General features: G+C 47.0%; 1 protein-coding gene across 2 annotated transcripts in view; it reads left to right on the top strand.

Moving 5' to 3' along the window:
• The window catches only part of PRKCB (protein kinase C beta), a 345,690-nt gene that overhangs the window by 259,067 nt on the left and 74,336 nt on the right, over positions 1-12,287 (top strand). The gene's annotated exons all lie outside the window — the stretch shown is intronic.

The following is a 12,287-nucleotide window of genomic DNA, read 5'->3' as shown; positions in this document are numbered from 1 at the left end:
ATCCCCACTCCCTTATCATCCTAGACAGATATTAACTGCCACGGAGGGACTATGCTGTGGACTTCCGTGCACTATGTGGTATTAACTGGCAACCCAATTCTGCAAGATAGCCACTGATAATAACTCTGTTGTACCGGTGTGGAAACTGTAACTAGAAAAAGGCTGGGCGACCTCTCCAAGATGCGACCTGGGAGAGTTGTTATGGCTTGGAGGAGCTGGATAGGACTTTGTTGGATCTGGTATTCTTCCTCCTTCTATGGAAAAGAGTTAAAAAATATTTCTTGTGATTGCATTGATGTAAAGACAAATACATCAACATTGCATAATAGAGTATTTGACTCAACCCCACACCTCGAAGTTTCTCCCCTTACAAGACCTTAAAATGCTTTCCTGAGCTCCCAAGATGGGGGTCCTCAGTATTGTGCCAAGCACAATCAAGGGAAAAGGGAGTCCCCGTTTCCATACTAGCATCCCAACGGCCAGGTGGACACAGAGGAACAGTCCAGATGCAGCACCTTGTAGCAGGTGCAGCACCAAATTCTGACGGAAGGAAATGTCCTGAGGAGATTAAAGGGGCATTAGTTCCTAGCAATAGTGGAGACCTTCTCGGCTAAAGTCTTTGAGCCCCAGCTGTGGGAGTTGCTCCTAATTTTAATCTCATTAGTGGCATGTATACACACACACACACACACACACACACACACACACACACACACACACATGCATGCATACATTAGACGTGGTTATATAACCCTGCAGACAAATGCACTCCCCTTCCTTCATCCTCTTTGCTATCTTCCTGCACCATATGCTAAATTGCTTTATCATATGGCTCGCAGAAAGCTGGGAGTCTCTGCTACCTGTCCCCCTAATCCTCTTTCAGGGAGCCTTTCGACATTGGCTGTCTGATCTTGGCTTCCTGTCTCAGTTATGGTGCCTCTCCCCCTCAGCCCCCCTCTTCCTCAGCTGCATTCTCCCTCAGCCTCCTCCCCCTCAGCCTTCCCCCCTTTCAGTCCTCCTCCCCCTCAGCCCCCTCCCCCTCAGCCCCCTCCTCCTCAGCCCCCCTCCCCCTCAGCCCCCAAGCTTCCGTGTGCAATTCTGATGGCAGTGTGATTTTTGCAGGCTCATCTTTCTAAATAACTTTCGCGATTTCCCAGGTCTTTGCTCAACAAAGTAACTTGACGCTTCGGTCCTCCGAAGATAGTGAGTTGCAAAACAGGATGAGGTCCGTTTTTTTTTCCTCTCAACAAAATTAATTACACAGAGGAAAATGATCAGGAGTTTCAGGTTTATAATGGTTCATCGGCTGCAGAGAGACAGACAGGAGAGTGAAAGGAGCCGAGGAGTGGAAGTATGTGGTACACAGCTGTGCGTCTTGAAATGCCCAAAGGCAGGGCGAGACGAGTTCTTGACAAGAGCCCAAGCAACTGTGTCTCTGTCTCAGGGACACCCACCCACCACCCTCCTTCCTGTCAGTGTCCCTCTGTCTCTCTCTCTGGCTGTCTATCTGGCTGTCTATCAGTACTGCCCCTACCAGCCTTTTCTGTGTGGAAAGCCCACATTTAGACTATTCCAGAAGTCTAAAATACCAGAAAGGAGAATCAAGTGATCTCATGTAGCTCAGATGTGCATATGATCCAGTTAACTGTACCCAAGAAGGAGGGGACAGCCACACATGCAAAAGAGTGACAGGTACATGCTTCTGAAAGTGTGTTTGGTATGAGTAAGGCCTTTACCAGGAGAATGGAAATGAGTAGACTCTCTGGTCCATAGGCCAAAGGGAGAATTTCCTTTGGTCCTATATATTCTTTTAAACGCTGCCTGATTCTTTAAGGGGAAATAACCACAGTATTAAATCAAGTCATCTTACTGACAGGCCATGCAGCCCATAAACACAGAATCTGTACAGGGTTTAACTCTTCAGGCACGGTGGTACACATCTGTAAACCCAGATCTCAAGAGAGTCTAAGTTCAAGGCCAACTTGAGCTACCTAGTGGGGTTCTGTCTAGGCATGTAGCTCAGCAAACCTTAACACCACAAAGTGGAGAAAGAAATAAGAAAACTGGACTCTCGGGTCCAATTTCGGAGCTTCCACAGCTCCTGTCTCCCTACACACACACACACACACACATTTCTTTGTCCCACATCCGAGATCCACAGCGATGTCCTAATAGCACAACACATCTATAATCTTTTCTACAACAAACACGGTAGCAGAAACCAGAGGGCTGACTGCAACCGTCTAATACCCAGAATAGCTCATTGGGATATGCAAATGAGGATGATGCGTAAGATTAGAGGTGGCATGGCTTGCTTCACCCTATCCGTTTCCCCAAGTGTTACATTGTGCATTGTGCACTGACCACAGGAAACACCACTGCGGAAGTCTACGCTCTACTCCTGAGCACTAGGACACAGGTGAGTATTTTCGGTGTTATTCATTTAATTCGCAGCATGGTCTAAGGAGGTAAGGCTGTCATATCTCCGGTTCAGGGATGAAGAAACAGAGGCTCAGGCAGTGAGAGACTTGCAGTCACGCGGCAGAGGGCGTAGAGGCAAACCCTCAAAGCAGCCGCTGTCCTCAGTGTGATCCACTCCTGCCCCCAGAGAAGCTGCAGGCTCCAGCCGCAGTGGTCTGTCATGCGAACAACAAAGCCAGCCTAATGCTCACAAGGCAGATGAGATTATAAAGAAACAGGCTTTCTTTGTGCCGCCTAATTGTTTAAATGAATGACAGACCCTTAAGGGTTTTGTCTCATTGTCTTTTGGTAAAAAGGCATCAATTACTGGCTTGTTTTCTTGAGAGCCATGTACAAAACAGTCAAATTAAATCTGCTTTTATTTTAGCCATCTAGCTTTGTCAAGCTTAACATACAACTCAAAGAAATGACTGAACCAGACATGTCACAAAGTTTCTTCATTTACTAGGCATCTCTGCTCTGTTATTTTTTCTTTTCTTCCCACCCTCCTCCTTCTCATTCCTTTCTTCCAAGAACACTTGAGGCTTCTCTAAGCAAATTTCAGGTATACAACCCAGTGCTTTGCACATGGCATACACTAAATCTCTAATACTAACCTTAGAATTGAAGTTTTAAGCATCTCCCCATCCCTACACTTCCCGTACCCCAGTTCTTAATCTCTCAGCTCTTCTAAAGTTTGACGATTTTCAGATTCCCCATATAAAAACCTACAATATTTGTCCTTCTGCGTCTGGCTCGTTTCCCTTAGCATAAGGTCTTCCAAGTTGACTGTTTATTTTTGGCTCAAAAGAAACCTTCAGTAACTATTACCAATCCATGCATTTCTAATAATGCCAGTAATTAGAGGTGATGCAGCCTCAAGGGTAGAGAGAACACTTCTGCATATCTCTCACGATACCTCAGTCAAGCATCTGGTATTAGATGCATCTGAACATCTTCATCAGGAGCACTGGTAACAGCCTCCTGGCAACAGTTTGAATTTCCTTGTCCTTCCCTTTTTTCTTGCAGCCAGTAGGAGTTGCCTCTCCCATTGTATGGTGGCCTTCGTTTAACGAGTTTGCAGGAGTCAGGTAGGACTAGGCAGCAAGGGCCTTCAATCTAAAGTTCCCTTCACATATTTTCCCAGAGTTGTCTGTGCTAGCGGGTAAAAAGTCAACTAAATTAAACCTAAAACACGACACCGCAGCATCATTTAAAGAGGTTTAGGGACAAAGGAGATAGCAGCCGGTAAAAGTGCTTGTCCTGTAAACACACATCCGCGAGTTCCATGCCCAGCAATCAAGCGAACACCTGGGCATGAGGACGCACACTTGTAATCTAAGGCTGGGGAAGGTGGAACTCAGTGAACTAGACCACTGAGAGACGCGGTCTCAAAACTAGAAAGCGGCTAGTATACGTCTTTTGATCCCAGCACTCAGGAGGCAGAGACAAGCAGATCAGTGTGATTTCTTTTAAGGCCATCCTGATCTGCTCACTGAGTTTCAGGCCAGCTAGGGCTACATTGGGAGGCCTTGTCTATAATTCCAACACTCTGGAGGCTGAGACAGAAGAAAGGATCGAAAATTTAAGACCATCCAGGACGAGAGAGAGAGAGAGAGAGAGAGAGAGAGAGAGAGAGAGAGACCATGTCTTAAAAGTAAAGCATGATAAAATAAAGTAATAATCTCAGAAAGCAAGAGCCCTGTAGAGAACACACAGCTGACGTTCCTGCAGCGATGACACGGTGGTGACATCCGCAGTCAGTGTGCATCCTCCAGATGAGCTCACAGCGCACCACAGCCCTTACACACCATCCTCACATGGAAGGCTACACACGCCATTGCACGTGTTCTTTTAAAACAAACTAACAAAGATGGACAGTTCCTGAGAATTAACACCCAAGATAGTCCTCTGGCCTCCACATACATGTTCGTGTGTTTCTGTACATACACAAACATGCACACATGATGAAAGTAATAAAGAAATGAAAAGTTTTCATTCTGCATGCGCCTGCTACCTTGACCTCTGACACTAAAATCAACTCATTTCTGTTAGAGATCCAGCCCAGGCTGACCTTTAATTTATGGCAGACTTCCTCTCTAACAGTGCACAAAGGTGCTCACCAGCATGCTTGCCTAAGAGACTTCTGTAGGAGCCTTGGCATAAGAATCACGGGATGGCTGGTGTATGTTCTCCACCTTTCTGTGCATGGTGACTTTTGTCTTTTTCCTGAGCAGACTTGAAGATTGCATGGAAGAAATGATTCTGTCCCACCCAGGTCTACCCCCACTACCATGGCACACAATTTCCCCATTGCACCACTTTTCTGTTTTTCTTTGAGATATGCCTTCAGTAAGCAAAGCCTGTTTGGTTACCTTCTCCAAACAAGCTACTAAAGGCCCCGAACTGTTTATAGACTGCTAACTTCCTCCTTGCTGATAGAGGCAAACACACCAAGCTCCTTGTGCCTTGTGACTTCATAATAACCTGGTGCAGCCACTGAATCATATATCGTTTGAACACATACATAGGTGTACATGTACACTTACTAAAGTCCATCCAAAACTCAAGCCAAAGGAATATGCCTTGGTGGATCAGAATTCAAGAACCTCAAGATAATGTGGAGCATGTCGGACATCTTCACGCTAAGTGAGGCCGAAAATGGGCTCGCCCCATCGATTATGAATTCATAAGCACGAGAAGGTCAGCATCACCCTGAGTTCTTACTCTCTGAGGCACTCTCCACACTCCATACGTCACTGAGCCTCCATCATGACTCTTGCCGGTGTCTGATCCCCACATCTGACACGTTGAAAGAGAATCCTGGCTGGCATAACCTTTCCTTTTACTTTACGTCTTTTTTTATAAAGGAAGTTCCAGTTTCATTTCTGTTGCTGTGATGGAATACAGTAACAAAAAGCAGTTTAGGTAAGAACAGGTTGATTTTAGCTCACAATCCCAGGTTTTAGTCCATCACTGCAGAGAGGTGAGCAGTTGCAGCTTGAGATTGTGTCTAGGGGGAGAGAGAGGAACAAGGCATGCATGCATGCTTGCTTGCTCATTTGCTTGCTTGCTTGCTTGTGCCCGGTGGATTTCCCTACTCTTAGACAGCTCAGGTACTCCTGCCTAGGGAATGGTGCTGCCCACACTGGACTGTGTCTCACCATGTCATTTAAGTTAAGACAATATCCCACAGATGTGCTCATGGGCCAGCCCAGTGAAGCCAATCCTTCACTGAGACTCTTCCTCGGCGACTTTAGTTTAGGTCACAGTGACAAAGCTGACCATCACAAAGGATGAGGCCATTTAAACCCCTCGCTTTGTCATTGGTCTGAAGATGCCGTCTGAAGACTTTGAGAAGTCTGCATGACAGACAGCATGCATCTGAGAGGCTCGGGCATTGAGGGCTATAGTCCTGTGCTCTCTGTTGGAATTTTGGATGTTAGTAGATGACCTGCCAACTCCACAGGAAAGCTCCGCCCGCTGCTAAGCACTCAGATTCCTGTAGAGGATCTTTTTAGGATTCCCATGAGGACTTGGGGCCAGCCCCCTCTTAATGGTCATGCCTTTAATTCTGGGCTTTGTGCAAGGCTCCCAGAGCACATGTTATAGAAATAGTGGTCTGTCCTTTCAATTCGTGCTCTTTCTCACATATATGGAGAATGTGGGGAAGATGATTTTATACCCAGGGAAAGGATTTGAACCCGCTTCTTTTTCTCCATAAGTGTTTCTTTGCTTTAATAACCATGGCTTGCTTGGTATGGAATACAGGTCTTTACTTGTGTTATGTCATTTGATCTTGCCATGACCTTGCCAGGGAAAATTAGATGAGGAAACAGAGACAAAGAAATTGCACTAACCTTCCTGGCAAGTCAGAGAATAGCATGTGTAAAAGTCAGAATTTGAATGTCGAACTCAGGACCTTGAATTTGTACCTGTGTGATTTTACAGTTCTTGTTAGATAGAAGCTTCTGCACCATCAGACTCCGCTGATGATGTAATTCAGTTCTTCATTACAGAGACTGTTAATATGTCTACCATGTTGCAAAGGGAAGGATGCTGAAGTAAGCCTTCATCCTGGAACCAGGATGCATCTAGATTTTTCTCAAAATTCTGCCCGTGAGTGGCTGAGTGTCCTTGGGAGAGCAGCTGGACAGTGTTTGGCCCCCGTTTGAGATCCTGACCGCCATCATCCATCCTGATTGACCCTAACCAGCTTACCTCCCTGTCGTCTCCCACCCCCAGCTGCTCCCGCACCACAGGCCTCACAGAGGAAGCACCCAGATATTTAGAAGATTCTGATTTAACTGGTCTGGAGTGTGGCCCAAACACCAGCTCCTAAAATCCCCGCAGGGAATTCTGATGTGCAGTGTGGAGACTCAGTAGCTCTCGCATGCTAGTGGGGCATTTGCCTTAAAGCTCAGAGAAGAATGTGCCACTCCCTGCTCCCTCACAGGACTCCAGAGGGGCCAGGTGGGAAGCAAACTGAAGACGCTCCCCACCCCCCAGAACAACAGGACCATTGGATGATGCCCCACACTTGTCCACAACCTTGCCCACAAGTCTGTCCCTTAGTGGACTTAGCACAGGGGATACAGGGCGCAGGGGACATGGGGCACAGGCCTCAGTTTCCCTGTGGTGTGTACCCTGGAGGTACAGGAGCGTTGAGTTAATTACTTATTTGTTCATCCCCCTTCTCATCTGAATTCTGTTCAGACACCTTACTGATGTCCCTTGTGCTCAGTAGAGTTGGGGACCCTGAGTCCTGACATCTTTTTATCTATTTAGATGCATATGTACCAACCGAGGTCACCAGGCTGCGATTTCTCCATCTCTGCTTGCTAGGCTAGTGTCTTTGTTAGGATTTCTAGTGCTGTGATAAAATACCACCGGGACAAAAAGCAACTTGGGGAGGAAAGGGTTTGTTTGGGCTACAGTTCTCAGGTCCACTCGGCCACTGACAGGAGTCACGAGGGGAACTCAACGCAGGAACCTGGGCGCAGGAACTGATGCAGAGACCGCAGAGGAGCATTGCTTACTGGCTTCCTCCCCACAGCTTGCTCAGTCGGCTTTCTTACAGCACTCAGGCCGATCTTGAGGAGGGGATTTTCTCAGTTGCGGTTTTCCCCCACTCTTAGATCATGCTAGCTGTGTTAGGTTGTCATGAAACAGCTAGCTCTCAGAGTGTCTCTTCCCTTCTTCTGACCCATCACAGGGGTGACAGCAAGAACGACATCCACCCCAGCTCTGCGTGTAAGGGAGGAATTGTTTTCAGACCTAAGGTCCAGGAAGAGCACGATTTCCTCCCTGAAAACAAAATCACTTTCCTTATAGAAAATATCAATGTTATTACATTTTGTGTATTGCTGGTTGTATTGGCTGCTTCTAGGAAAGAGGGAGAAGGGAGAGAGAGAGAGAGAGAAGAAAGATGAGGTAAAGAGGGAAGAGGAGAGTGGGAAGAGAAAAGGAAGGCAAAATAATGTATTAAAAATATACATACTACATACACACTCACATACAAATACACAGGCATAAATATTGACCATGTAGTATATAGTCATTTTTAACCATCTGTGTTGAGGTAGTTTATGGGTCATATAGTTCACTTGTTTGTGTTATATAATCTTCAAAACGCTTTCAACTTCTTTGGGAAATATGGGTTGAGTGAAGTTGAATACACACATTAAGTAATGTCATCTTCTAAGCACTTGAAGGCCCGAGCAGGAGCTCTGGGCATCCAGATATGGTGACCTAGATCTCGGGAGTTGTAGCTGCTCTCCATCACTCAGATCTGTTAACTCGCTTAGTGGACAAATATCGATTTGTTGTTGACTGTGTGCTGCTGTTAGGAATACGAACGATGGCAAAATAGCTGACCTCACTAAAGAAAAAGATTGGGAGGTGCTGTGTGGGGGGTGGGAGGTGCTGTGTGGGGGATGGGAGATGTTGTGTAGTTGAGGGGAGATGACTCAGTGAGCAAAGTGCCTGCTGCATGAGCAAGTGGTCCCAAGTCCTTTTTTTTTTTTTTAAGATTTATTTATTTATTTAAAGTATGAGTGTTTTATCTGCATGTACACCTGCATGCCAGAAGAGGGCACCAGATCACATTATAGATGGTTGTGAGCCGCCATGTGAGTGCTGGGAATTGAACTCAGGACCTCTGGAAGAGCAGGCGGAGCTTTTAACAGCTGAGCCATCTCTCCAGCCCTTCCTCTCTCTCTCTCTTTTTGATGACCCAAGTTCTAATCCCTGGAACCCAGATAAAAACCAGGCATAGCTTCATGCATCTTTGACCTCACCATTAGGGGTGAAATGGATGGACACAGGCAGATGCCTAGTCGCGGATTTCTAGAGCTCAGTGGTCACTAAGTCTAGCCACAATTGTGAGCTCTGTGTTCAGTGAAATACCCTGTCTCAAAAACCAACGTGTGGAGCAAAGGGGGGAAGGATACTGAGACAGCTTCTGGCCCGGGCAAGCACACTCACGGGGAATACACTTACATGTACACAAGTGATTATACCATACATGTGCACACACATACATACACACAAAAGTGCTGTGAAGTGAGATGCAGCGGTGTCTGCGACATGAGCACTGCATACTTAGAGAGGGTAGGCAGTCAAGACACAGCTGGGCTCATGGTGAACTGTGACCCGCCATTAGGAGGTAAGATGCTTGAAAACCTGGGGGGAAAGTCCTGCAGGCAAGGAGCCACCGGAGAGAGAGGCGTTTTGTGCCATGTGCTGCAGGAAGACAGAGGGAGGTCTGAGGAACGTGGAGTGATGTGAGCTGGCTTGAGTTTCTCAGGCACCATCTGGTTGTGTGGAATGTTACACGTGTGTGGAGCTCGCGAGTAAGAACAACGGAAGCAGAGACGGTCGGAAGCCATTGCGAGAGCTAGGGTCAAGGACTAGTCATGCCCGAGCCTTTTCCCAGGAGAGATGGCAGACTTTTAAAATTCTATCCACTGTCCTCCCTTTCACCCTCCTAAAAAAATAAAAAAGAAAAGAAAAGAAAAGAAAAAAGGAAACAACAACAACAACAACAACAACAGCAAAACCAAAAAACCAAAACAACAACCTCAAATTCTTACTTTGGTATGTGCGGAAATGACCTTCCTCTGCCATGAGGTCTTTGCGATGTCATTGAGTTAAGATGAGGTCACTCCAGATTAGAGTGGGCCCTAATGCAATGCGTCCCTGTAAGAACCTGTTTGGACACAGACACAGGACAACAGGGAGGGACGCAGTGTGAAGAAAGGGGTAGAAATTGGAGAGATATATACGCCTACAAGCCAAGGAGCACCAAAGGCTTGCTGGCAGCCACCAGAAGCTGGGAGAGAGGCAGAGGGTGAGCTCCCATTAGCCCTCAACAGCAGGCAACCCTGTCAACATCTTGCTTTTGGACTTCCAGCCGCCAGAACTTTGAAAGGGATATGTTTCTGTTGTTAGAGGTTTCTGTTGCTGTGCCCACTCTCGGGGACAGTCCAATGCTGGGTTCCTCAGTTGCCAAACAGTGTTAAGTTGCACTTCACACGCACCCTGTCTCATAGGGTTCCCCAGACTACCAACTGAGGGGTTTTTTTTGGCACACCCATTTGACAGATTCAGAAACTGAGGCTCAGAAAAGCTAAGTGCTTTTCCTAATGTGGTGCAGCTACTTTATGGCCAACCTTGGATATATACCAGGCATTCTAATGCTCATATCCACACATTCACCACTGCAGAGCCCCTACCCCCTCCGTGGGCAGAGGCGAGGCCAAGATGCTCGGCACAGCTCGCCATTAGGGTCTGGCAGCAGAGTTTATCACTGCAGCCTCTCCGCTGCCCCCCCCCCCCGGGAGGCCGTGGGCTGCTTTTCTCTATTTTACTTGCTGTCGCTGGAGTCCTGCTATTTATCACATCCCTCCCTGAAGATTCTTGGGTAACAGATGTGGCTTGGAATTTGATAAGAACGTTACTTCAACACATCCTTTCAGTCTGTGTGGAGTCCTTACCCTGGAGATGCAGGGACAGCTGGGCAAACAACCCACACCCTCTTGGGCTGGTATTAAATTTTCTAGAATCTCCAGGAACTGCTCAACGCAATTAATAAGAGATTTGTTTTCACTCCAGGAACACGAGGGGAATGTGGCCATGGCCATTGTGAGTTCTGTGGCTAATTATTTGCGTTTTTACTTTTGCTGTCTTTGTCTCCCATGTAAGCATTAACTAAACATCTGAGATGTGCCAGGCAGTGACTAGATTATTAAAAACAGTTAGCAAATGTCAGTTTACGTATTAGGAGAAAATGTGGAAAAGGCACACGAGGGCAGGCGAGATGGCTAAGTTGTGTCATCACTCTACGGTCCTGGGTGTTGTCACTCCCTGCTCCTTCACTAAGGACAGAGAGGAGGGCCCTGGTGACTGAGTGAAGGTCTGGGTGTGACCAGACATTTTAGGCTCTCAGCTGCTGTCTCTCCTCATTTCTCTAGTCCAAACCAGATCACCGTGGTGCTCCCTGGACTCTTCCGTCCTAGCTTTCTCTCCAGCCAGAGAGCAGAAAACCCCACTTCTTTCTGACTCTCTGCCTCAGGGCATTGGTTTCCTTTGGTCCTTGTTCCTCCCTTGGCAAGGGCTGGGAACCCAAGTATCCTGTAGAGAAGAGGTGGGGGCGGGGCAGTCCACCACAGCCTCTGTGGCTGCGTTGCCACCTAAGCCAGCAGCTGTTCTGAGGGCAGAGTCAGTGCAGTACAGGTACCATCCACTGAGGCGGGCAGCTCTGTGGGAGACTGAGGCAGAGAAGAGGCCCACTGTGGGAACTGTGCGCCAGAAGCCTTCTTCCTAAAGCGTCCTACACGACGACGACTCCTCATCTGTAGTGCCAGTTGCCACCAGTGACTGCAAGGTGAGAGAAGACAGTAGAAGCAAGAGGCTGGGTGAGCTCAGGAAAGCTATTGAAGTCGGCCTGGAAGATTTAGTGTGTGGACGCAGGACCCTAGAAGCCTCCATGGCTGAGTCTGCTTGGACCTTTTTCTGTTTGGACAGGAGCTGCGTGGGTGTGCTCATCCCTGTAAGCTCCAGGGTGTCCCTGCCTATTCCATCCGGACTCAAGTCTCTATCGCATTCTCTTGTTCACTTGCCCCAGGAGGAAGACTTTAGTCTTAATCTCTTAACCCCTTTGGGGCTTCTCCTGGAGGTCAAGTGAAACATTTAAAGCTAGGAACATTGGGCTGGTGGGATGGCTCCATTGGGAAAGTGCTTGCTGTGCAAATGTGACAAGGTGAGTTTGATGGCGAGATCCCACAGAGGAGAACCAACTCCGGACAGCCATCTGACCGCCACATGTGTGCCATGGCATGCAAGCACCTGCACACAATCATTAATGATGATGATGATGATGATGATGATGATGATGGTGATGATGATGATGATGATGATGATGATAATAATAATAATAAATAATAATAATAATAATAATAATAATAATAAAAAAAAACAGAAACTTTGATCAAGTAAGCCAGAGTTAAATCTTGCCCTTGCTCTGGGCTCTACTCTGGCAGGCTACTTACCCTCTTATATTTCTAGTTTCTTATGAGATTAACAGCAGTGTCCACTTCCTAGAATCTTATGCAAAGTAAATAAGAAATAACATATGAAAATCAACAATTGTTCGGTACATTGATAAATACCCCAAAATATGATGCTGATGAACGCTGCTTACAGAACAGATAACACAGGGAGTTGTCTTTAGCAAATATGCCAGCCAGATCACTTCTTCCTCAGGGAAGCCTTCCCAGATGGGCGATCCTAGCCTGTGCTTCCTGAGAGGCTCCTGGAGAACAGAG

The sequence above is a fragment of the Acomys minous genome (genome assembly GCF_964271855.1).
Source record: "Acomys minous genome assembly, chromosome: 2".
Lineage (NCBI taxonomy): Eukaryota > Metazoa > Chordata > Mammalia > Rodentia > Muridae > Acomys > Acomys minous.
This window is presented reverse-complemented; position numbering and strand designations above follow the sequence as displayed.